The 22,906-nt window shown below is 38.0% G+C and overlaps 1 long non-coding RNA gene across 2 annotated transcripts in view; it reads right to left on the reverse strand.

Moving 5' to 3' along the window:
• Nucleotides 1-7,530: 7,530 nt before the first annotated feature.
• The window catches only part of LOC131383802 (uncharacterized), a 32,874-nt gene continuing 17,498 nt past the window's right edge, over nt 7,531-22,906 (reverse strand). Inside the window, exons 2-5 of one of the 2 annotated variants that reach the window (XR_009214115.1) lie at nt 11,629-11,862; nt 10,127-10,177; nt 8,393-8,675; nt 7,531-7,849 (exon numbers count right to left, since the gene is read on the reverse strand). This is a non-coding gene — a long non-coding RNA (uncharacterized LOC131383802). The remainder of the gene's footprint in view (nt 7,850-8,392; nt 8,676-10,126; nt 10,178-11,628; nt 11,863-22,906) is intronic. The other variant, XR_009214116.1, reaches the window with a different exon arrangement.

Here is a 22,906-nt window from a genome sequence, read left to right on the forward strand (position 1 = left end):
TGGAAATTTTTTAATCACCATTTTAATCTCATTGGTTATTATTAGATTGTTCAAGGTATCTAATTCTTCCTGACTTAAGCTAGCAGGGTTGTATTTCTCCAGGAATTTATCCATCTCTTCTAGGTTTTCTAGTTCATGCACGTAGAGGTGTTCATAGTAGCCTTGACTTATCTTTTGTATTTCTATGGTGTTAGTTGTAATATCTCTCAGTTCATTTCTTATTGAGCTTATTTGGATTTTTTCTCGTCTTTTCTTGCTAATGGTCCATTAATTTTATTTATATTTTCAAAGAATCAGCTTTTTGTTTCATTTCTCTTTTGTGAGTTTTTTTTGTTTCAATTTCATTTAGTTCTCTTCTGATCTTGGTTATTTCCTTTCTTCTACTGGGTTTGGTTTTGGTTTGTTCTTGTCGCTCTAGTTCCTTCAGGTGGGACCTTAGATTGTCTATGCTGTGTCAGACTTTTTGATGTAGGTGTTTAGGGCTATGAACATTCCTCTTAAAACCACCTTTGCTGTGTCCCAGAGGTTTTGATAGGTTGTGGCACTGTTGTTATTCAGTTCAAAAATTTTTGTAATTTGCATCTTGATTTCATTTTTAACCCAATGCTCCTTCAGGAGTGGGTTATTTGATTTTCATGTATTTGCATGGCTTTGAAGATTCCTTTTGGAGTTGATTTCCAGTTTTATTCCACTGTGGTCTGAGAGAGTACCTAATATAATTTCAATTTTCTTAAATGTATGAGGGTCATTTTGTGGCCTAACATATAATCTATCTTGGAGAAAGTTCCATGTGCTGTTGAATAGAATGTATATTCTGCAGTTGTTTGATGGAATGTTCTGTATCTGTTAAGTCCATTTGTTCCAGGGTATAGTTTAAATCCATTGTTTTGTTTGCTGACTTTCTGTCTTGATAACCTGTCTAGTGCTGTCAGTGGAGTATTGAAGCCCCCCACTATTATTGTGTCATGGTCTATCTCATTTTTTAGGTATATTAGTGATTGTTTCATAAATTTGGGAACTCCAGTGTTAGGAGCATATGTTTAGGATTGTGATAGTTTCCTGTTGGACAAGGCCTTTTATTATTATATAATGTCCCTCTTTGTCTTTTTTTTAATTGCTGTTGCTTTAAAGTTCATTTGATCTAATATAAGAATAGCTGCTCCTGCTCGTTTTTGGTGTCCATTTGCATTAAATGTCTTTTTCCACCCCTTTACCTTAAGTTTATGTGAGTCCCTATGTGTTAGGTGAGTCTATTGGAGGCAGCAGATAGTTGGTTGGTAAATTCATATTCAATCAGAAATTCTGTATCTTTTAAGTGGAGCATTTAGGCCATTTACATTCATTGTTAATGTTGAGATGTGAGGTACCATTCCATTAATCATGCTATTTGTCGCCTGTATACCTTAGCTTTTTGTTCTTTGTTTTAGTTTTTTTAAAATTGTATTTTGTTTTATAGGTCCTGTGAAATTCATGCTTTAAAGAGGTTCTGTTTTGATGTGTTTCCAGGATTTGTTTCAATATTTAGAACTCCTGTTAACAATTCTTGTAGTAGTGGCTTGGTAATGGTGAATTCTTTCAGCGTTTGTTTGTCTGAAGAAGACTGTATCTTTCATCCATATATGAAGCTTAGTTTCACTGGATACAAAATTCTTAGCTAATAATTGTTTTGTTTGAGATGGCTGAAGATAGGGCCCCAATCCCTTCTAGCCTGTAGGGTTTCTGCTGAGAAATCTTCTGTTAATCTGATAGGTTTTCCTTTACAGGTTACCTGGTGATTTTGTCACAGCTCTTAAGATTCTTTCCTTCTTCTTAACTGTAGATAACCTGATGACAATGTGCCTAGGTGATGATCTTTTTGTGATGAATTTCCCAGGTGTTCTTTGTGCTGCTTCTATTTGGAGGTCTAGGTCTTTAGCAAAGCCAGAGAAGTTTTCCTCAATTATTCCCACAAATATGTTTTCCAGACTTTTAGATTTCTTTTCTTCCTCAGGAACACCAATTATTCTTAGGTTTGGTCATTTAACATAATCCTAGAGATATTGGAGACTTTGTTCATATTTCTTTATTCTTTTTTCTTTGTCTTTGTTAGATTGGGTTAATTAGAAGGCCTTGTCTTCAAGCTCTGAACTTCTTTCGTCTACTTGTTTAATTCCATTGCTCAGACTTTCCAGAGCAATTTGCATTTCTATTAGTGTGTCCAATGTTTCCTGAAGTTTTTATTGTTTTTTATTTATGCTATCTATTTCCTTGAGTATTTATCCCCTCACTTCTTGTATCATATTTTGGATTTCCTTACATTGTGCTTTGCCTTTCTCTGGTGCCTCTCTGATTAGCTTAATAACTAACTTCTTGAATTCTTTTTCAGGTAAATCTGGGATTTCTTCTTAGTTTGGGTCCATTGCTTGCGAGCTAGTGTGATTTATTGGGGGTGTTAAAGAACCCTGTTTGTCATATTACCAGAGTTGGTTTTCTGGTTCCTTCTCATTTGGGTAGGTTCTGTCAGAGGGAAGGTCTAGGGCTGAAGGCTGTTGTTCAGATTCTTCTGTCCCACAGGGTGTTCCCTTAAATGTAGTACTCTACCCCTTTTCCTATGGATGTGGCTTCCTGAGAGCCAAGCTGTAATGATTGTTATCTCTCTTCTGGATCTAGCCACTCAGCAAGTCTACCAGGCTCTGGGGTGGTAATGGGGGTTGTCTGCCCAGAGTCCTGTAATGTGAACTCTCTGTGGTTCTCTCAGCCATAGATACCAGCACCTTTTCTGGTGAAGGTGGCAGGCGGGTGAAATGGACTCTGTGAGGGCTCTTAGCTTTGGTGGCTTAATGCACTATTTTTGTGCTGGTTGGCCTCCTACCAGGAGGTGGTGCTTTCCAGAAAGCATAAGTAGTATGTGGAGGAACAGGTGGTGGGCAGAACCCTGGAACTCCCAAGAGTATATGCCCTTTGTCTTCAGTTACCAGGGTGGGTAGGGAAGTACCACTGGGTGTTGGCAGGGCTAGGCATGTCTGAGCTGACTCCTTGGGTGGGTTTTGCTGTAGCTGCTGTGGGGGATAGGGATGACATTCCCAGGTCAGTGGAATTGGGTACCTAGGGGGATTATGACTGTTTCTATTGTGTCATTTAGGTTGTCAGGGAAGTGGGGGAAAGTCGCAGTCACAGGCCTCATCCAGTTCCCACTCAATCCAAGGCGCCAGTCTTACTCCCGCCATGCCCCCTGCAACAGCACCGAGTCTGTTTCCAGGCAGTGGGCAAGCAGGGCTGAGAACTTACCCCAGACTACCTGCCTACCAGCAGCAAAAGCATATATGGCTTTCTTTCCTTCCCCGCCTGTGAAGTCCACACACCGGATTCATGTCTTTCCCCGAGTTCTGACCAGGAGACTTCTCAATCAATTCAAATTGCTATAAAGTTCAGCTGGAGATTTCCCTCTCCCTGTGGCCTTTTCTCAGCACTGCTGGCCACCCTCCTAAAGAACTCCTGTATGGCTGGGCAAAAATAGCTTGATAGGGGACCCTACAAGATCCTAGGGCTTTTCCCACTGCTTCCTCTACCCCTGTATTTTGCTTTACTCTTTAAATTGACTCAGCTCCAGGTAAATTCAAAATCTTCTCCCATAATCTAAGCCTTCAGTTTCCTCAGTGAGAGTAGCAGATGTTCAGGGGTGGATCTTTCCCACTTCCACAGTTTGGACACTCACAGTATTTGGGGTGTCTCCTGGGTCCTGCAGAATCAATCTGCTTTCTTAAAGGGGTCTGTGGGTCCTCTCAGCTTTCTTGATTTATTCCTGTAGTTGTTCTGGAATAATAAATCACGGAGAGAGCCTCCACACACTGCTCTGTCTAAGAGTTGCAATCTAGTCCTGCCATGGTTACTTTAAAATTTTGCATACCACCTGCGTGAAAACATCTACTTTAGAGGACTATGCTTTATTTTTAGAAGTATAGTACCAAAGGTTATGTTTTTATAAGAGAATTGCATTCATTTCATCACAAGTAATGCCACACTAGAGAGTAAAATTCCTCAAATTGGTTGATTAAACGTAATTCTATTGAGAAAATTAATTTCAGATAGGAGTTGGAGAAAACATAGTACCTACATTTTGATTGATTGGATCACAGTCAATGTTCTTGCCTTTTTTAACCATATAGTCAATCATTTTGTTTATCTTTGTTACACATAAACCAGAGTATATTAGTTGAAATAGATAAATAAACTTAAGAATATTGCATTTCTTATAATAGTTTCCCTGCTTATTTGTCTATTTTCCTAGCTTTTTAAAGCTACTAAGCATGACGTTACCTAGCATTATAAATTATGCAATAACAGCGCGATCCATTAGGTGAAATTTTAAAGATTTCCAAACGGTTCCTTGTAGAATTGCAATACACACTGCCCACTTTTCAAGTAGATTGTTGTAAATTTCCTCACTTATTTAACTATAACATATTTTTCACCATTAATACAATATTTCCAAAAAGATAATTGTGAAAAGTCATTGTATAATTAGTTGCTTATAATAATTTTCCCAAAGGTGTTAAGAAAGAGGTTTGAGCTTTCCAGCTGTGAGGAATCAGGTTTTGCTGTTTTTCCTTTGGTTCATTCTAGTGCTTTTCTTAGGAAGAGAGTTTTATGTAGACTCATAACAAAATTAATGGAAAAAATACAATATTACATATATATTTTACATGTCATGGAAAGTAAAAATCAACCACTGGAGTTGGAAAATTAATTTTATGTTAAAGACTTCATCAAAGGCCAATATGCAGACATAATTTGGAAACTTACCTATTATTCTTACTGTTCTTCTATTCTATGGTCTTAAATGAAATAAAAATAGTCTCTAATTGTTGATTCCTACTATGTGCTGTTCATCTGCTCCTGCCAATCTTTTTCTAAATATTCAATGTCCTTTTTAAATTTACTTATAATTTATTTTTAGGAGAGTATCATATAGAAGCCCAGGGATCTTGAATATGCCTATGACCGTTTGCAGTAAGAAATGTAACTTTCAGCAAATGCATTAGCTTCTTCTAAATTACTGTTTACCTTCTTAACAAACTTTCAAAGATGAAGTTATTAACCCTATCTTATAAAAGAAAACATAGATGATGTTTTGGTTACCCCATAGAGATGAGATGAATCCCTCACTTAAAATTTGATTTGGATGTTGAAACTGATAATTTTACAACTACACATACACCAAGAGGGGATGAAAATGGCTATTACCTACATAATAAGACATTCTAGGAGGAAGCAGGGGTTAGCTCTCAAGCTGGTCCAGAAATGGCTTGAAAGAGTAGGGAAATGCTTGGTTTTAATGGTAGTTATTTGCTTAGGCTGGGTTGTGTTTTCCAATGCACAGCCTAGGGATTCCGTAGCTTGAACATTCTGATGGTATCAAAGAAGAAAATAGCCAGCCTCTCTTATGAGCTTTCTCAGGCATTGCACAGAAAGGAAGCGGAATGGTGAGGCTTAAAGGCTGTCAAGAATCAACATAAAAAATGGCCTAAGACTCTTCATTCCACAAAGAATTCTATACATTTGGCAGAGCACAATCTACAGGGTTTGTTCCATGACACTCTGCTCAATAGGTAGGGGTTAATCCTAAGGTCAAAAGGCCTAAAAATAAGAATAAATAGACCACAGAAAATTGCATTCACATATATGTTATCTCAGGATGTGGATGTTCAGGATTCCCTTCCTATCTTTTCCTGAGTCCTTACTCCCAGGCCTCATAAATTCAGAGGAGTCACATGTTGCTGAATGTAGGACTATAAAGCAAGATAATTCTTAGTCAAGAAACCTTTTTTTTTTTTTTTTTCGAGACAGTGGCTTGCTCTGTTGCCCGGGCTGGAGTGCAGTGGTGCAATCTCAGCACACTGCAGACTCCGACCCTGGGTTCAACTGATTCTTGTGCATCAGCCTCTTAAGTATCTGGGAGTACAGGCTTATGCCACCACATCAAGCTAATTTTTGTATTTTTAGTAGAGACGAGGTTTCACCATGTTAGCCAGACTAGTCTCAAACTCCTGACCTCAATGATCCACCTGCCTCGGCCTCCCAAAGTGCTGACATTACAGGCATGAGTCACCACACCCAGCCAAGAAATGGATTTTAATGACATTTTTGTTTCTCACTTCAGTATGACTCAGAAAATCATCAAAGTCTTCATAGAACTTCAGCTTCCTTGGGTCCATTCTAACATGACAGAGTATGTATTATTATTCTGTGTCATTATTTTTGCGAACTCACATATGAAATCTTGACCAACTGCCACTGTCTAGGTTTGCAGTTGTAAACCCCTAATATGGAAGGGATTGTGCCCATCAATCTAGTTCTCATTCATACTCATGAACACACAGAGGAAAAGCAATCATTACTTACGGGTGAGTATAATATTATTCTTACATAACCCAATTCTGAAAGGAACTGTACACATTATCTAACTCCTTCATTTCGCAAACAAGAAAAATGAGTCTTATCCAAACCAGCAAGTTTCAGAAATCAAAAAAGAGGTACAATACTATAATTGTATTGTTTATATGAACTCCAAGAATATTAGTGCTAGCCAAATCTGGTGGTGATCTTTTATAGAGAACCCAGTAGGGCCCATGAGAGTGTTTCTATACCATGAACAATTAAGAAGCAATTTCTCACTTGTTAAAAGTTACATTTCCTCAAAAGATTAAAGCTAGAATTTAAAAATAGGATTTTTGGGTCATGCTTGGCAGTATCTGGAACAGTAAATACTGATACTGCTGCTGCCAATACCATCAATACTAATTACTGCTATTATTCTAATACTATTAGGCATGCTGCATTTTAAATTTGAAACAAAATTAAGTGTGATGGTTATTTGTGAAGGCTATGGAGTAAGTAAACATTGGGTTTCAGCTCTTCTATCTACTAGTTTTGTGACTATGTCACAAACTATAAGAGTTATAAATTGAGATATGTGACAAAAGTCATGAGACATAGATATTTAGTTAAATAAATACTGATTTACCTGATTATGTTATTTTGTTAAGACACATTCTACTGCAAATATGAAAAACTCTATTGTTTAAACACAGGTTTAAACAATAAGGAAATTGATTACTGCAAACATCAGTAGAACGGATTTCGAGCCTGCTTCATTCAACTACTTGGTTTTGCCTTCTAGAACCAAGACCTCTATCTTATCTCTCTGCCATTCTTAATCTTGGTTTTATTCTTGAGCTGTTTGTCATAGGAAGCAGAAGATCTGTATTTCATATCCTGATACATCAACATTAAGAGCGAGGTTTCTCAACCTGAGAACTATCAGTATTCTGCATAATTTTTTGTCGTGGGGCCTGTCCTGTACATGGTAGTATATGTAGCAGCAGCCCTGATGTCTATTTAGTAGAATACATTCGCCCCTTTCCAAATTTTCCCCTGGTTATGAAACCCAAAATGTCTCTAGACAGCGATAAATGGCCTTTGGTGGGAAGATGGGTCAAAATTGCCATCAGTTGAGAACCACCTTTATTCCCAGAGAAAGAGGAAGAGGAAGAGAAGACAGCATCTTTATTTCCAGAGTTCTGTATGAGTCTTTCCTCATGCTTTCTTGGTAAGGATTGTATCACATATACATGAGGGAACCCATCAGTCACACTGACATTGGGAATGGAAACCTGAACACAACTGTGGTCCTTTCAGGAAGGTCACTAGGGTAAGGAACCAATAGTATCATCTCTAGTATCTAATTATCATTTGTTGCCACAGCAAACTCCCAAATCTCAGAGACTTAGCATCATAAAAGTTCTATTTGTTCTTCACTTAAATTTTCACATGGGCAGTGGGATTTTTCTCCATCTTGTAATTTCAGGAGCTAAAAAACAGAAGAGAAAAATAGAGAAAACATACTACTTTTTTTTAACCTTTTCATTTTGAACCAATTTCAGACGTACAACAGAGTTATAAACATAGTACAGAGGGCTCCCTATAAAAATAGTACAGAGGGTTCCCCTTTATCTCCTACTCAGCATCCCCAATGGTAACATCTCCTATAGTACAATTATCAAAACCAATAAATTACACTGGTAAAATATGACTAAACTACAGGTCTTATTAGAATTTTGTCTATTTGTTCACTAATGTCTTTTTTCTCTGACTGTCTTAGCCTGGAAGTGAAACAAATCACTTTGCAGAGTCATTGGCCAGAACACATTACACAATGCTGATCAACTGCAAAGGAGAATATGAACTGAGAGGAGGACATGGATATTTTGTGAGAACAAATGACCTCTTCCCCATATTTTTTTAGACAGGTATATGACTGAATACACTTAATCTCTCCAGAGATTCCAGAGATATATGTAAATGCCAGAGGACTCTAATTTCAACAACCTGTGCAAAGTGGGTGTTGCCATACCTGAGGCACTGCCCGTTTGTAGCTTTCCTTGTCTATTGACGTGTGTTGCTGGTTGGAACTTGTGAGAAGGCTTCTGGTTAAAGTCCAGTTGTATCATTTGTCCTGGTCAGTCTTCCAGGCCATAAGGAGACACATATTTGTGCCTCTACACCTCCAAAAACAGCTGTAGAGTTACCTAATTATCTACACTGAAAATTCATAGTTGGCCATCTTTCTGAGATGAACTTTCTTTACAATAACTTTAAATGAGAAGCTTGACTGCTCTGAGGCTCATTCTCCTTTGCTGCAAAATAGAGATAATAATGCCTCACATAGTGGATGAAAGTATTATATGAAATAATGTACATAAAGCAAGTAGAATGTTTGAGCCATAATGCATGTTCAAGAAATTAAAAAAGTAGTTATGGTAGTAGTTTTTGTGCATTACCAATTAAAACAGATTATTCAGTTATGTTCTGTAACTTTTAGTCTTTTTAAGGTATGCTTGATATGTTTAAAAGGTTCAGTTTGCATATCATTATTAATATAATTTTAAATTTACATGTTAGGATGTTTGTGTAAACTACAAGATAACTGACTGAGTTAATATAATCTATTTATTTGGGAAAATAAGATTTAAAGACAAAATTTAAAAGTCCAGGATTCAATTCTCTGTGGGTTCTTCATCTTTTTATGATATTTTTCATTGACTTTTCTCCCTCCTAATAATAAATTGTGTTTGTTTCTGTAATATGTTTTCTCACACTATCCCCAGAGAACTAAAACCTGTGATATTTTTAATATAGGCTTTTTTGCTTCCCAGAAATTGGGCTAAAAGAAGGTGAGAATCTATCAGAGTTGCCAAAAGAGAAATGCTTGGTGATAAATTATCTATCTGAGCATGTACAATGGACACACAAAATATTCTGAAACTGTCAAATCAAATGTGAGCACGATTAGAATAAAGCTGCTCGATGTCAGGGCCTTGCTTAAATAAAAGTGACAAGTTCTGACAGAATTTCTGCCTGGTGTGGATGAATCACGGAGATGATTTCTGAAATTGCTTTTTTGCCAAGGAAACATTAAAGAGTCAAAGTTTTTCTGCTGTATACCATCTGCAGACAACACCTTGGTAATGAAAGCCACCACAGTTTCCAGAAGCCACACATTTTGCAGAATCCACTGGTGTGGTCTCCCTCCCACCATCTTTAACCTATGACTGGACTTGGTTTTGACCGTCTGTGGGTAAAACAATCAGGTGGTTTTCAATACTACAAGAGAAAGCTGAGCTCAAAGGTAACTACACCCTGATCTTCAGAGTCTGGTCATTCTCTTCACCAATCCATTTTCCTAGATGGCAGTTTGCCTTCTCAGAGGACGGTGAGGTGCCTTCTTAGACAAGAGTGATGTGCCGTCTTAGAGAAGAGGAAGCCATACTAGGATTATAGCAGATTTCAATTCCAAACCTATTGAGAACCAACTGCATGACTTAAATAAGCCTTTTTCTTTCTCTTTGAATTATTTTACTCCATATAAAATAGAAAGAATGCTTTCAACATTTATTAGATCCATGCTACATGTTGGTTACTGTGGTAAACATTTAAACTTATAAGATGTGGTCACTGTCTCTAAAGGTTTAATAGTTCATCTGTTTATTGAGCAATTGAAAATATAAATCATTATATGAATACAAAGATTCACCAGAATATTTTATCTAAAATAAATAGGTGTGTGTGTATAATTAATAACTCTTACCTATTTATCCATCTGTCTGTATCTTCTTCTTCTCAATGTGTGTATCATATACTACACAGAAATACACAGTGAGAGAGGGAGGAAGATACAGAAAGAGAGAGAGACTAATAAGAATAAAGTTTGTAATTATTACCATTTTCAGTGTGATTACAGGTGACATTTTATTTTGAATTTATGTTTTTAAGATAAATATACATTGCTTTTGTAAAATAAGCAAGTAAAAGTTATTTCATCTCTATTCAATAAAAAGACATTTTACATGGATCCAATCTTGCATTTTCCATTATTATCTGTCATTTTCTCTAGCTAACACAAATATGGCCTCTCTCCTCTCTTGCAGACTATTTTCTTAGAAGATAGGGTTAGAGAAAATGGGGGTGGCATGTGATACAGATTCTATGTCAAATAATTTTAGAATTTCTAAGAATTCAGTGAGTAAGTAGAAAATCAGACATCATGGCCTACACAGAATGGCTGAGAGAAGCTGTTTTGTTCACAGCCTGATCCTGAGTGCCTAGCACCATGCCCCCCATGTAATAGGATATAAAGAGAAAATTAAAACCTTGGCTGAAGCAATGCAACCATGAACTCCCAGGCCCAAGTTTTGGCTGTGACACGTGACTTAGAAGAATCTTTCTTTTTTTTTTTCAGGTCTCGGTTAGTAAAAAAGCTAGCCTTAAAGATTCAAATAGCCAAATAGCCACACTTTGGATAGACACAAAACTTTAAACTAGGTACAAACAAGTGTCCATCTCCATTGTCTTCGTGTAATACCCCTCTGGTCTTCTAGGGCTCAGCTGAAGACAACGGACTTTAACATAAATAATCATTGGTTGTGACAAGATATCTTGTGCTAGCTTTCTGTTTCCATATAACACATTTCCACATAACTTAATAGCTTAAAGCAACAAACTTAAAAACCTCACACAGTTTTGGAGAGTCAGAAGTCCAACAGCTTAAGTGGATGGTTCTGGTTCATGGTTGCTGTCAAAACTGGGCAGGGGCTGTGGTCATCTCAAGGTTAGACCAGTTGTTGGCCAGAAGCTTCAGTTCCCTGCCACATGTGCCTTTCCACAGGCCTGCTTCCCACATGGCAGATACTTCACCCAGGGACAGTATTGAGAGAGAGAGAGCACACTGACGTCTCAACATTTCTATGCCCTGTCTCAGTCACACATCATTAATCCCATTTTGTTAGAAGTAAAACAATAAGTCTAGCCCTGTTCAAGAAAGGAGTTTCAAAGAATTTGCTGACATTAAAGAAAAATTGTTTTATTTCTTTTTATTTTTGGTAGAGACTGGGTCTCACTATGTTGCGCAGTCTGCTCACAAATTCCTAGGTTTAAGTGATTCCCCGGCATCAGGCTATAAAATGCTGGGATTGTAGGCATGAGCCACGGTGCCCTAGTTGACATATTTGTAAAATCTTCATGGATAGCTCAATATGGGGGGAAAGTAGAGATTATAGTTCTGGCTTCCAGCAGTAATGAACTGTCCCTTACCTGTTCCATCACTGGGCCAGAATCTGTTGTATTTGGACTCAGTTAATGCTGTGAAGCTGCTATGTAAGCCCCAGTGGATGCGCTGGTGAGTACTGAGATCGATTTAGGAGTCCACGGAGATCAGTTTCATTTTCTTGGATGGTTTCACTAACACTCATGCAATTCCAAAAACATGATGAAATTGTTTTTCAGTCCTTTATTGGTCTATCCTTGCCTGTCCAGACTGGTTTTCTTCTTAAATACCACAGGGAAACAAAAACCAGAAGACATCTTTTCAGGTTAAATATTTGTTAAAGTCTTACCTCCCCTTCTCACAGACAGAGGGAAAACTATGTTTATCAAACATGAAAAGAAATGCCTTTTTGAAGCACTATGCTATTCTCACTCTCCTTTCTCTTCCCTGACCCCAAACATTCACAGAAGCTATTATTTTAATAAGGTTGCTTTATAAAAATGACACATAAATTAATCAAGCAAAAACTGTGTTTCCTGGAAGCTAAAAAAACTAGTAATAATTATACTATTACATTCTCATCTTATGATTGCACAGGACTGCATAGTTTATAAATAACTCTTCCTATGCTATTTTATTTAATCTTCATGAAAAATCTTTGGGATACGTAAAATAGGTATTAATCCCTCCATTGTACATATAAATAGAGACATACAGATGTTTCATATCTTGGATAAAGTCGTATAACTTCCACCTTAAATATGGTTTAGAATAAATTAGTGGAGAGATGGGGGAGTGGAAGGGAGAGAGAGAGAGAGAAAGAGAGAGAAGGAGAATATAGAAGACTGAGATTAATAACAAGTATCATCACACAGAATGCCTCTGACAGAACCCACATCAGAAAATAGGATTTTGAGGTGGCACAGCTGACTCTCCAAGTTAATACAAACAAGAAGGAGAAAACTGTGAAGACTTTTTAGGTGTGATGAGTCACAGTACTGTGGAAAATTTTGAGCCTTAAAACCTGCATTTCACCCTGGAATTTCTCCTCCATTTGCTGGGAAACCAGTCCTTCTTAACTACAGTCAAAAGCATAGCCAAGGACAAACAAATTAGTTAGAAACATGTTCTCCAAGTCAGTCTATGGATTATCCCAGTGATTCTCAAACTTGAGAAAGTATTGAAATTATCTGAAGATTCCTTAAAACACAGTATCCTGACCCCCTTCCTCAAAAACTGTTGGATTCAACAGCTCTTCAGTGGGGCCCAATAATTTGCATTTTTAAACAAATTTCCGGATGGTGCTGGCATTGCTTCTCCGGAGATCTGACTTTGAGAACCCCTAGATGGTTCTGTTTGTTTCTATACTTCTTGAGTCCTCCTCTGGCCTTGGCTTTCCCAACTTGATATTCAGCTTGTGTGCACTGACAGTGGCCAGCCTCAACGCTGGCCCTATCAAGGGTAGTTTTTCATTTTATTATCTAAACTGGGACACTTTTGAAAGTGAAGGCAATACTAGTAATAACTACTACATGGGGATTGTCTTAATAAACAAGAATAGATATCCAAGCCCTGAAAGCACTAATTTGATTCGACTCAATCCTCTACATACATTTTATTCCAAATGATTATTTACATAATTAATAATTGAGTTAGGTTTTATATAAATATAAATATATATATACACACACACATGCTTATATATACACACATATGTGCATACACACACACACACACACACACACACACATACACACATGCTTTTTTTTCATCCCAGTTCCTGGAACATAATGGTAGATTCTCTGAGGAGCATCTTTGAGAAGAAACGATGGATATATTCCCTCAGCTGCTGGCTGAAGAGCGCTAACAATTCTTTTGTCTCTCTTAGGAGATGGCCTCAGATTGCCTTCTTCCAAGGACAACCTGCATCAGTGACTGATCACAGGATATATAGGCTCATTCCCTTGCTCTAACTTGTGAAGACTCCAAAGGGCCATCCCAGCTCTAGAGAGGCTTCTTGGGGTCAGCTGAGGCATCTACTGAGACTGCATTACAGCTCAACTTCTTCCTCTCATCAAAACTCCTTTTTTTTCATAACTATTGATCCTAGTTGATGTCTTGCATACTAATCTTTATCTCAGAGTTGTTGCTTCCTGGGAACTCAACTTGTGACACACACAATAAATATTCAGTAAGATGAGTTGCTGTTAGTGACTACGTTTTCTTCAAGTAAAGTTTCATCCAGTGGCTCCCTTAGACATTGTTATAATCATACTACTGTTTGATCTATAGCTACTAAAATTACTATGGTAAATCCGGTAACTAAACAGCTTTCATAGAATGTACATAGTAACCTTCTACTTCGTAAATAGTGATAAATGCTTCATCTTGAAGCATAATTAAGGCCTGCTCTCATTAGGAGGCTTTGTCCACATGACAACAGTCGCTGGAATGATATGGTGGGTAAGTAACTGTGCAGTTCTTTAGACTGTATTTATATAATACTCACTATGAGCCTTACAGGTGAGTGCATTTGATCCTTGGACAACTCCAGGGTTAAGAGTGGTGCCAACCCCTCTCCTTCCACACAGTGAAAAATCCACATGTAATTTTAGATCTCCCCAAAACTTAACTACTAACAGCCTACTATTGACTAGAAGCCTTACAATAGCATAAACTGTTGATTAACATACTTTGTATGTTACTGTATTATATAGTTTATTTTACAATATAGTAAACTAGAGAAAATAATTTGTTATTAAGAAAACCATAAGGAAGAGAAAATACATTTATAGTACTGTACTGTGTTCATTGATACCATAAGTTTATGTCATCTGTTTACAAGATAAATCATCTGGCTGAGATGGTGGGCAACCACAGCTGCAGACCTCAATCTGTGGTGCATAGCAAGCAATTCAGCTTGTTCGTGTCATGTCATGACTTTGCTTCTTGGGAGCACTTCCATCATCACTAGTGGCATTTTGTATGAGTCCCATGGTGTTATTCAAGGTTCATGATAGCATACTAAACACAATAAAAAAAATGCAAGAACCATGATAGATCACCTTTTACTGGAATACTCAATTTACTAGAGAGAAGGGTTGCTCACACAGAGATGATTAGCATCATATGGCATTTTAAGTGTATACTCACAACTCTGAGCTCACTGCAATAGCAACAGGAGGAGAAATTGTTCTAGTAGTACAGTACATACTACAGTTAATTTTATACAGTGATGATTTAATACTGCACTTTTATGTTTGTTTACATTTTTTCTTGATGGAGAATGGTGCCATGAATGGTTTGTGTGTGTATAAGTTTGATAAATTTTAACTTTATATAATAGATTTGTGTATATTTAATGATAGTAAATGACAAAATGGACTAGTGTCTTATACATATATCTTATATATTCATGACATATTTAACTTTTTCTGATTTTTTTCAATATTTCTAGGCTACGTAGTTTGTCTGCAAGTTTATTTAAATTGTCACAATCTCCAAAAATTTTTCTAGGTTTATTGAAAAAAATCCATATATAAGTTGACCAGCATGGCTTAAACTCATATTGTTCAAGGGTCAACTGTGGTATGATTTTTCCCCATTCTACATTTTGGACTGTTATATATATTCACTGTGAATTGTAGTGTGTGTATGTGTGCATGCATACATGTATACATGATGATGTCAGATTTTGAGCAACTCACAGTGTAGTGAAGCCATACACTCAAGCTTTCATATTTAGCTTCATTTCTTTGCATGTGAGCTAATGAGATGGGTTGGAAGTTATTCAGATTTCCTTGAGAACTGCCTGTAAAAATATGTGATATTCTTTCTAAGAGGAAGACATGTTAGATTTACTGTTGGTTAATAGAAACCCCAATCTGTGAGGTGGAGACATTTATACTGCTTGGCAGTATTAAGATCAAGCTTACAAAGAGGCTATAAATTTCTTAATCATTGGCAGAAGCTAAGATTCCTTTTTTATGTAATTTCTAGGCTTCCTCTTTTTTTTTTTTTAACCTCATTGACAGTTTCAAATGGCTTGGGACTCTAAATAAAGGTCTGGCCCCGTAACTGTCTCCTCCTTTTACATGCTTCCTGACAGATTTTTTGAAGAGGTGAACAATTCATTATCTCTATCTGGGTTTAAGAAAACCAGTTCTCAAATCTGGCCCTTTTTGTATGAATGCATTCTAAGAGCTCTAGGTATGGCTCTGAGTACTTTTCAATAATGTAATTAAAACTCATCTGGGAGAGTTTACAGGGAGAGTGATGAATGGAATTGGGGAACAAGAACTCAAGAGAAAAAGGAGACAGCATATTTAGGTCAAGGTTTGTTAACACTGGCCCTGATATTTGGGGCTGGATAATTCTTTGCTGTGAGGGGCCATCCTGTGCATTTTACACATCTTTAATAAGACTCCCTAACCCTCTGAATCGTGACAGCCAAAGATTTTTCAGATATTCCAGAAAGTTCCCCACAGAAAGGGGCAAAATTGCTCCAAGTTGGCACCCACTGATTTAGATGTTAAGTAGAAAATGATGCAAAGACCCCACCAGTAATCTAAATGATCTTCTCTTTACTCCAAGTAGCACCACTGAGGGCAGAAATCTGGTGACCTGGCCTCCATTACATCATTTAACATCTATTTATGGAATAAATACTGACTGTATTTTCCGGCATGTTGCTAGGTCTACAAAACTTGGTTCCTATCTTCAAATATCCTACACTCAACTGAGGAAGACAGACAATTATATATCTGAATACAAATAACGGAAGCCTTATGAAGGAAAATGAAAGCTGGTATGAGATGGTAACAGACAGGGTCTGTCCTAGAGTTGTAGTCATAGAAGGACTCCTTGAGGTGCAAATGTTGTAAATAGTATCCGAAGATCTAATAAGGGCTGACCAGAGATCTAGCTCTGCTTTCCTGGCTGAGTCTACTACTTGTTTTAAATTGCACTGTCCACAAGGCATTTGGACCTTTTATTCTTCAGCTCTTTCTTTCTTAGTTATTTCTGAGGGTCTTATGCTTGCTAGTGTGAGAGAGAAGAGATGGGCCTGGGAGGCTGCAGTGGTCCCTAATCAGAAAATTTACCCCCGACCATGACTATGGTGCAGTGGCAATTCTTCTCACAGTTGCCCTGGCTAGTCAAGACTATCTTCGGGTTTCTGTTTGTTTATTTTGCTTTGTTTTTTTTTCTTGTTCTTGATCCCCAGCCTTCACCCCCTCCCGCAGCCTCACACACACACACACCCTGGCTTTTTCAGAATAATAAAAAATATATACTATTGAATATATAAATACTATTTCTAAAAGCAAATCAAAGCAATTATTTTATTGAATCTGCCTTTTCAAATCATATTCTTCTTTCCCTTCTGAAAAAAATTTGGAGAGAGGGAGTTGCATTCTGCTCCAGAGTTTCCAGGCTGGGGATCATGAACTCGATGGCTTTCTCATTCTCCTTGTATTGCTCTGTTCTCACTCTGCTAATAAACTCATACCTGAGACTGGGTAATTTATAAAGGAAAGAGGTTTAATTGACTCACAGTTCCACATGGTTAGGGAGGCATAACAATCAAGGCTGAAAGAGAATGAGGAGCATCTTACATGGTAGCAGGCAAGAGAGCATGGGTAGGGGAACTGCCCTTTATAAAATCATCAGCTCTCACGTGACTTATTCACTACCATGAGAACAGCACAGGAAAGACCCACCCCCATGATTCAATTACTTCCCAACATGTCTCTCCCATGAAACATGAGAATTATGGGAGCTACAATTCAAGATGAGATTTGGGTGGGGACACACACAAACCACATCATTGTTACTACACATTTTGTTGTGTAACAGAAACCTGGTATGGGATGGGGAGGGAACCGCCCTTCTCCAGGCAGGGCAAAAACATTTCCTTTACTATTTTGTAAATAGTTCTAAAATTTACCACTTAGTTAATCACATTAGTTTAGCCTTAAAGGCTCTAATGAGATGCAAAGTTGACAGATGGGTTAACATATTAAACCTGTTCATGTCCATTACCATGAAAGCTGGCCATGAATTAAGTGGACACATTAGGCAACAAGAGCAGGACCCTAAAAATACAAACTGAAACCACAGTGAGATATCATCACATACAAGTTAGGGTGGCTATTACCAAAAAGTCAAAAGATAACCAATGTTGTTAGGGATGTGGAGGAAAGGGAACCCTTGTGCATTGTAGGTTGGAATGTAAATTAGTACAGTCATTATGAACAATTCCTCACAAAATTAAAAATGAACTACTAGCAATCCCACTCCTGAGTATATATCCAAAAGAAATGAAATCAGTGTGTGGAAGAGATACCTGCACTTCCATGTTCATTATAGCATTTTTCACAATAGCCAAGGTATGAAAACAACCTAAATGTTCATGGACTGATACATAGATAATATTTATTGGACAAATGTATATATTTTGTGTGTGTATATGTAAATATATATATTCATGTTAAATGTTGATGTGTACATGTATATACAGGTATATATGTATATATATGTACATAAGTACATGTATATATGTATATATGTACATAAGTACATGTATATATGTATATATGTACATAAGTACATGTATATATATGCATATGTACACACACACAGACACACACACACCCTTACCCACACAATGAAATACTATTCAACCTCAAGAAAGAAAGAAATCCTGTTACTTTCACCAAAATGGATGAAACTTGAGTTCATTATGTTAAATGAAATAAGCCAGGCACAGAAAGTTAAATACTGCATTACATCATTTATATGTGGTATCTAAAGTCAAATTCTTAGAAGCAAGAGTAAAATAGTGGCTGCCAGGGGAGGATGGAGGATTGAGGAGATCAAAGAATGGTGATCAAAGAAAACAAACTATCAGTTATACAGGATGAATACATTTTAGAGATCTAATGTACAGCATGGTGACCATAGCTGGTAAAATGTATTGTATACTTGAAATTTGCTAAGAGAGTAGATCTTAAGTGTTCTCACCACACACACACACACACACACACATACACACACACAGGCACACACAAATGGCATCTATGCAAAGTGATGGTTATGTTAATAGCTTGATTGTGGCAATCATTTCACAATGTATACATATATCAAGACACCACCTTGTATACGTTAAATACATGCAATTTTTATTGTCTTCAGTTATATCTCAATAAAGCTGAACAAAAAGATTATGAAAAATGGGGGGATGGGAAACAGGACTCTAAGGTCATAGAACAGAGGAGACAGCTTCTCTTCAGTAGGGGTGATAGGAGTGTCAGGGAAAGACACTGGCCTACAGGTAAACCTGAGACAAAGATGCCTCCAAATTCCTCAGGAGGGAGGGATACAGGAGAGGAGCCACAGAAATGGAGGAGGAATGCATAGAGAAGAAAAAATGGTTTCTTCCCCAAGATAAACTTCACCTCACTTCCAGGCAAGCTGTTTTCAGAAAACACATGGGAGGCAAAATCCAAGCCCTTTTGTCTTTGTCCTTCTTCAAATAAAAAGCAAAATAGGCATTAACATGCAAAGGGGTCACAAAACCTCAAGTTTTTGCCCATCTTAGAGGCCCTGCCTCTGAGGGGGGATGAGAGAAGCATAATAATTTGACACTCAGTATTGTTGGTTAAAGAGAATGTTCTACCCACAGACAGCCTAAGATATGGCCAGAGGCCTCTTTAAAATTAATGTCTAAGAGACTGGAAACTTCCTGAAGCAGTTTCCAAACAAAATAAACAGGCAGATGTTTATGTCACCCTGATTTTGTTTAGGATTTGCTAGGTGACTACTAAACATTTTAATTAAAAAAATTACTTTTGCCATGTAAGAAAACTTAGTGATTTTTCTAAAACTGAAAAGTTCACTGCAGTCTCATTGAACTATTCCTTAAACAACAGTCCAGGACAGCAAGCTAAGCTGCCGAGTGATGACAGTCGTGATAGCCCACAGCTCTGAGCAGGGAGGTAAGGGGAGCGGTGTCAAATTAAATCTGTTAGAAGTTGAGAAACATGATAAAAGTATAAAATAGTCAGGATGCAGGAGAAGGGCACCCAAATTCTCCGTTAAAAAAATAGCTTCCCTTTAAGAAGCCAAAAGAGATATGAGGAACAGCAGCCGCCTTTTGGCACCACTTCTAGGTTGAGGTACCTGAAATCTGATTAAGCGAAAATATAATGAGCACTTACACTTGTGTGTTAGAATTAAAAAGGCATCACCTGAAAATAATGTTATTGAGCATTTTTTATATTGCAAGACACTGAAATAAGCACTTTACATGAACTAACATTAATCTCCAAAACAAATCTATCAGGTTGGTGTCATTATTCATATTTGTAGGAAACTGAGGTGCGTAGAGTAACATATGAGCAGATGCATATGAGGATGCAGGTTGGCCTAAATCCAGACAAGTGCACTTTGAACAATGACATTTAGGTTAAATCAATAAAGGAGCAAAGACACCATTGTTTCTTAGTATTTGTGGTAGTTATGCTATATAAAGTCATTCTAAAAAATGTAATTAGCAAAGACTGAACCATTGCTTCTGGGGGGAACGGAGGGTGAAATTTCTATAAACCTCTGGTCACAACATTTTCTTTTTTCTTTTTCTTTTTTTTGGAGGGGGGTGGGGGGCGGTGTTTCACTCTTGTTGCCCAGGTTGGAGTGCAATGGCACAATCTCAGCTCACTGCAACCTCCACCTCCTTGGTTCAAGTGATTCTCCTGCCTCAGCCTCCACAGTAGCTGGGATTACAGGCACATGCCACAACGCCTGGCTAATTTTTGTATTTTTAGGAGAGATGGGGCTTCACCATGTTGGCCAGGATGGTCTCGAACTCCTGACCTTAGGTGATCCACCTGCCTTGGCCTCCCAAAGTGCTGGGATTACAGGCGTAAGCCACCATGCCTGACCGACATTTTCAACTGATAAATATATAACCTTGTTTTACATGTTTCTATTTACAGAAAACTCATGTAATATACCACTGATGCATTAGCACTGAGCTTATGGCCAACAGCACTATAGCTTGCATCTGAACGAAGCTTATCATACACACATTTTCTCCCTAAGACACATCACAGCCTTCTTACTCTTAGGAACACTACACAGCACTTTAGCACTCTGGTTGGGGGCCATTTTAAATAATAAAATCATCAACAGAAAGTCAAAAATGGGAAAAATGTGGCACTAAGTTGACCACTAAAAGAAAACTTGTTTACAGAATGAGAGCTGAAACAAAATGGAAGAGTTCAATCTCATTTGGGAATGTGCACTTCTGGTAAAAATTTTTCACTGCACTTTTCACATCTCCAGTGACTGTAAAAGTGCTGTATCAATTTGGGGATTACATATCAATTTTGGAGAGTAGATGAATTCATAAATCCAGAATCCAAGAATAATATTGATGAACTACGTTCATTCTGCCCATCCCCACAGCCTGGTACAAATAATGTTCCGGAGAGCAGAAAAGGGGAGAAGGATGACAAGAAAACTGGAAAGAGGGGCTCAATAGAAAGGAAGATCTACATTGCTGACATCTTTGGTTTTAGTAGCTCAGTTTTTGTAGCATTTCTCCTCTTGAGGGCTCTGTGTTGTAGCCTTGTTTAAGTAACCGACAGGCTAATTTCCTGAAGCAGAAACTCTGCATTCCTTGGTCCCCTCTCTTGTTTTCTAGATCTTTCAGAAATGAGGACTTGACTTGTCCCATCTCTAATTTGGCAAACCCAGGAGTGCTGTTTCTCAACACAGCCATTGTTGGGTTTATACTGTTTTCAGTCTTTCTCATATCTCATTACCCTTATTCAGAAATGATCTGATCACCTAATGCTGTATTTTAGAAACTCTTCTACACAAATGAACAAAATGCATTACTTAAACTGATTTATCTACCGGGGATAAAGAAACCCAGGGGTAGGTCTGGCATTTAAGCAATCCTGGAATAAAGATGACACCCCCAAATGATAGCTCAGGACCTTACCTCTCTCTCAAACTCAGCTCTCTTTTACTGTGCTAACCCACACTCAGAGAGTCTCTCCCTGTGTTCACCCAATGGCAAACAGAGACACCAAAGGCAAAATCTTTCCAGCTTCAGCTCAAGAACAAAGATGTGGACCCCTTTTCCGGTATTCTTAACAAAGACCTTAGGACTTAACCTGCCGTTATTTAAAATGTACTGATTTAAATCTGCATGTGTCCATCCTGATTCACATAAACTGAGACTGTTGGCATGAGGGAGGAGCATCCCCCAATAAAAACTGAGGGGTTTTTTAGAAGCTGGACTCCTCTGTGTAGGCAAACACGAATGAATGCTACACAGGTGAAGTGAGGTTCATCCGCCCCGCAAGCTGGCCTCAGAGGAGTTACTCTTTTCCAGAGGATCTGTCTTCAAGTCCTGAGCCACCCCTAAGGGTCAGTAGTGGCCAGATGAGGGCAGGAGAGAGAGAAGACTCAATGAAAACCTCAGACCACAGGAAGCTGTGATGGAGCGCTCACTGCTCTGGGTACATGTCAGAAAATATGAAGCTGATTTGAAGCTTCCTGCCTGTATCCACTAAGGCATTATGACTGTCACGCACAACTGGCTTTCTGCTCCGAGGATTCTCTCTGGCTGCCAGAGCCTGCTCTCCCCAGAACTCTGGCAGGTTTGAAGGGCCCGAGAGTTAACACTCCTTGGGAGCAGCTCCCTGCCCCACACCCCCGCCAGTGAACCCTCCTATGGGATGACCCTGAGGCACCTGTGCCACACTGACTCACAGCTTCATCCTAGTGGGGATGAAAATCCAGTGAATTGGAGAAACAATGCACTTTCCTTCTCCGTCTCACTCCCCTGTTCCTCTGCCAGTGCCTCTGGGATCACCTCCCAAATAAACCACTTTCCTCGAACCTTGTCTCAGTGTCTGCAAATGCCCACGTGGACCATGATGGCATAGGATCCAGGATTTTAAATATTTTTGCAAGAATACATATTTTCTGTTGTTGTGTTCTCCCTACTATAGAATAAAAATCAAGGAGGGGATGAATAATATCCTTGCTGGGAAATCCACTGTTAATGTATTTTCTAGAAATAAATGAAAAGAATATATATTTAGGCAGAAAAATGTAAATAGCATGATAGTATAAAATATAAAAACTAAATTTGTATTTTCTTACCTTCTTCCAATAGTAAGTTCTGATTAATTCTCTTGTAATTCCTCCCACAGAAAAGAGAATATACAGAGAAAGCAAATGATAAAAGAGGAGAGAGTGTCAGAGAGAGGTACAGAAGGAGAGAGCATTTGCAAAGCTTTTGGTGTA

Source organism: Hylobates moloch, unplaced genomic scaffold (assembly GCF_009828535.3).
Source record: "Hylobates moloch isolate HMO894 unplaced genomic scaffold, HMol_V3 SCAFFOLD_6, whole genome shotgun sequence".
In the NCBI taxonomy this organism is placed as follows: domain Eukaryota; kingdom Metazoa; phylum Chordata; class Mammalia; order Primates; family Hylobatidae; genus Hylobates; species Hylobates moloch.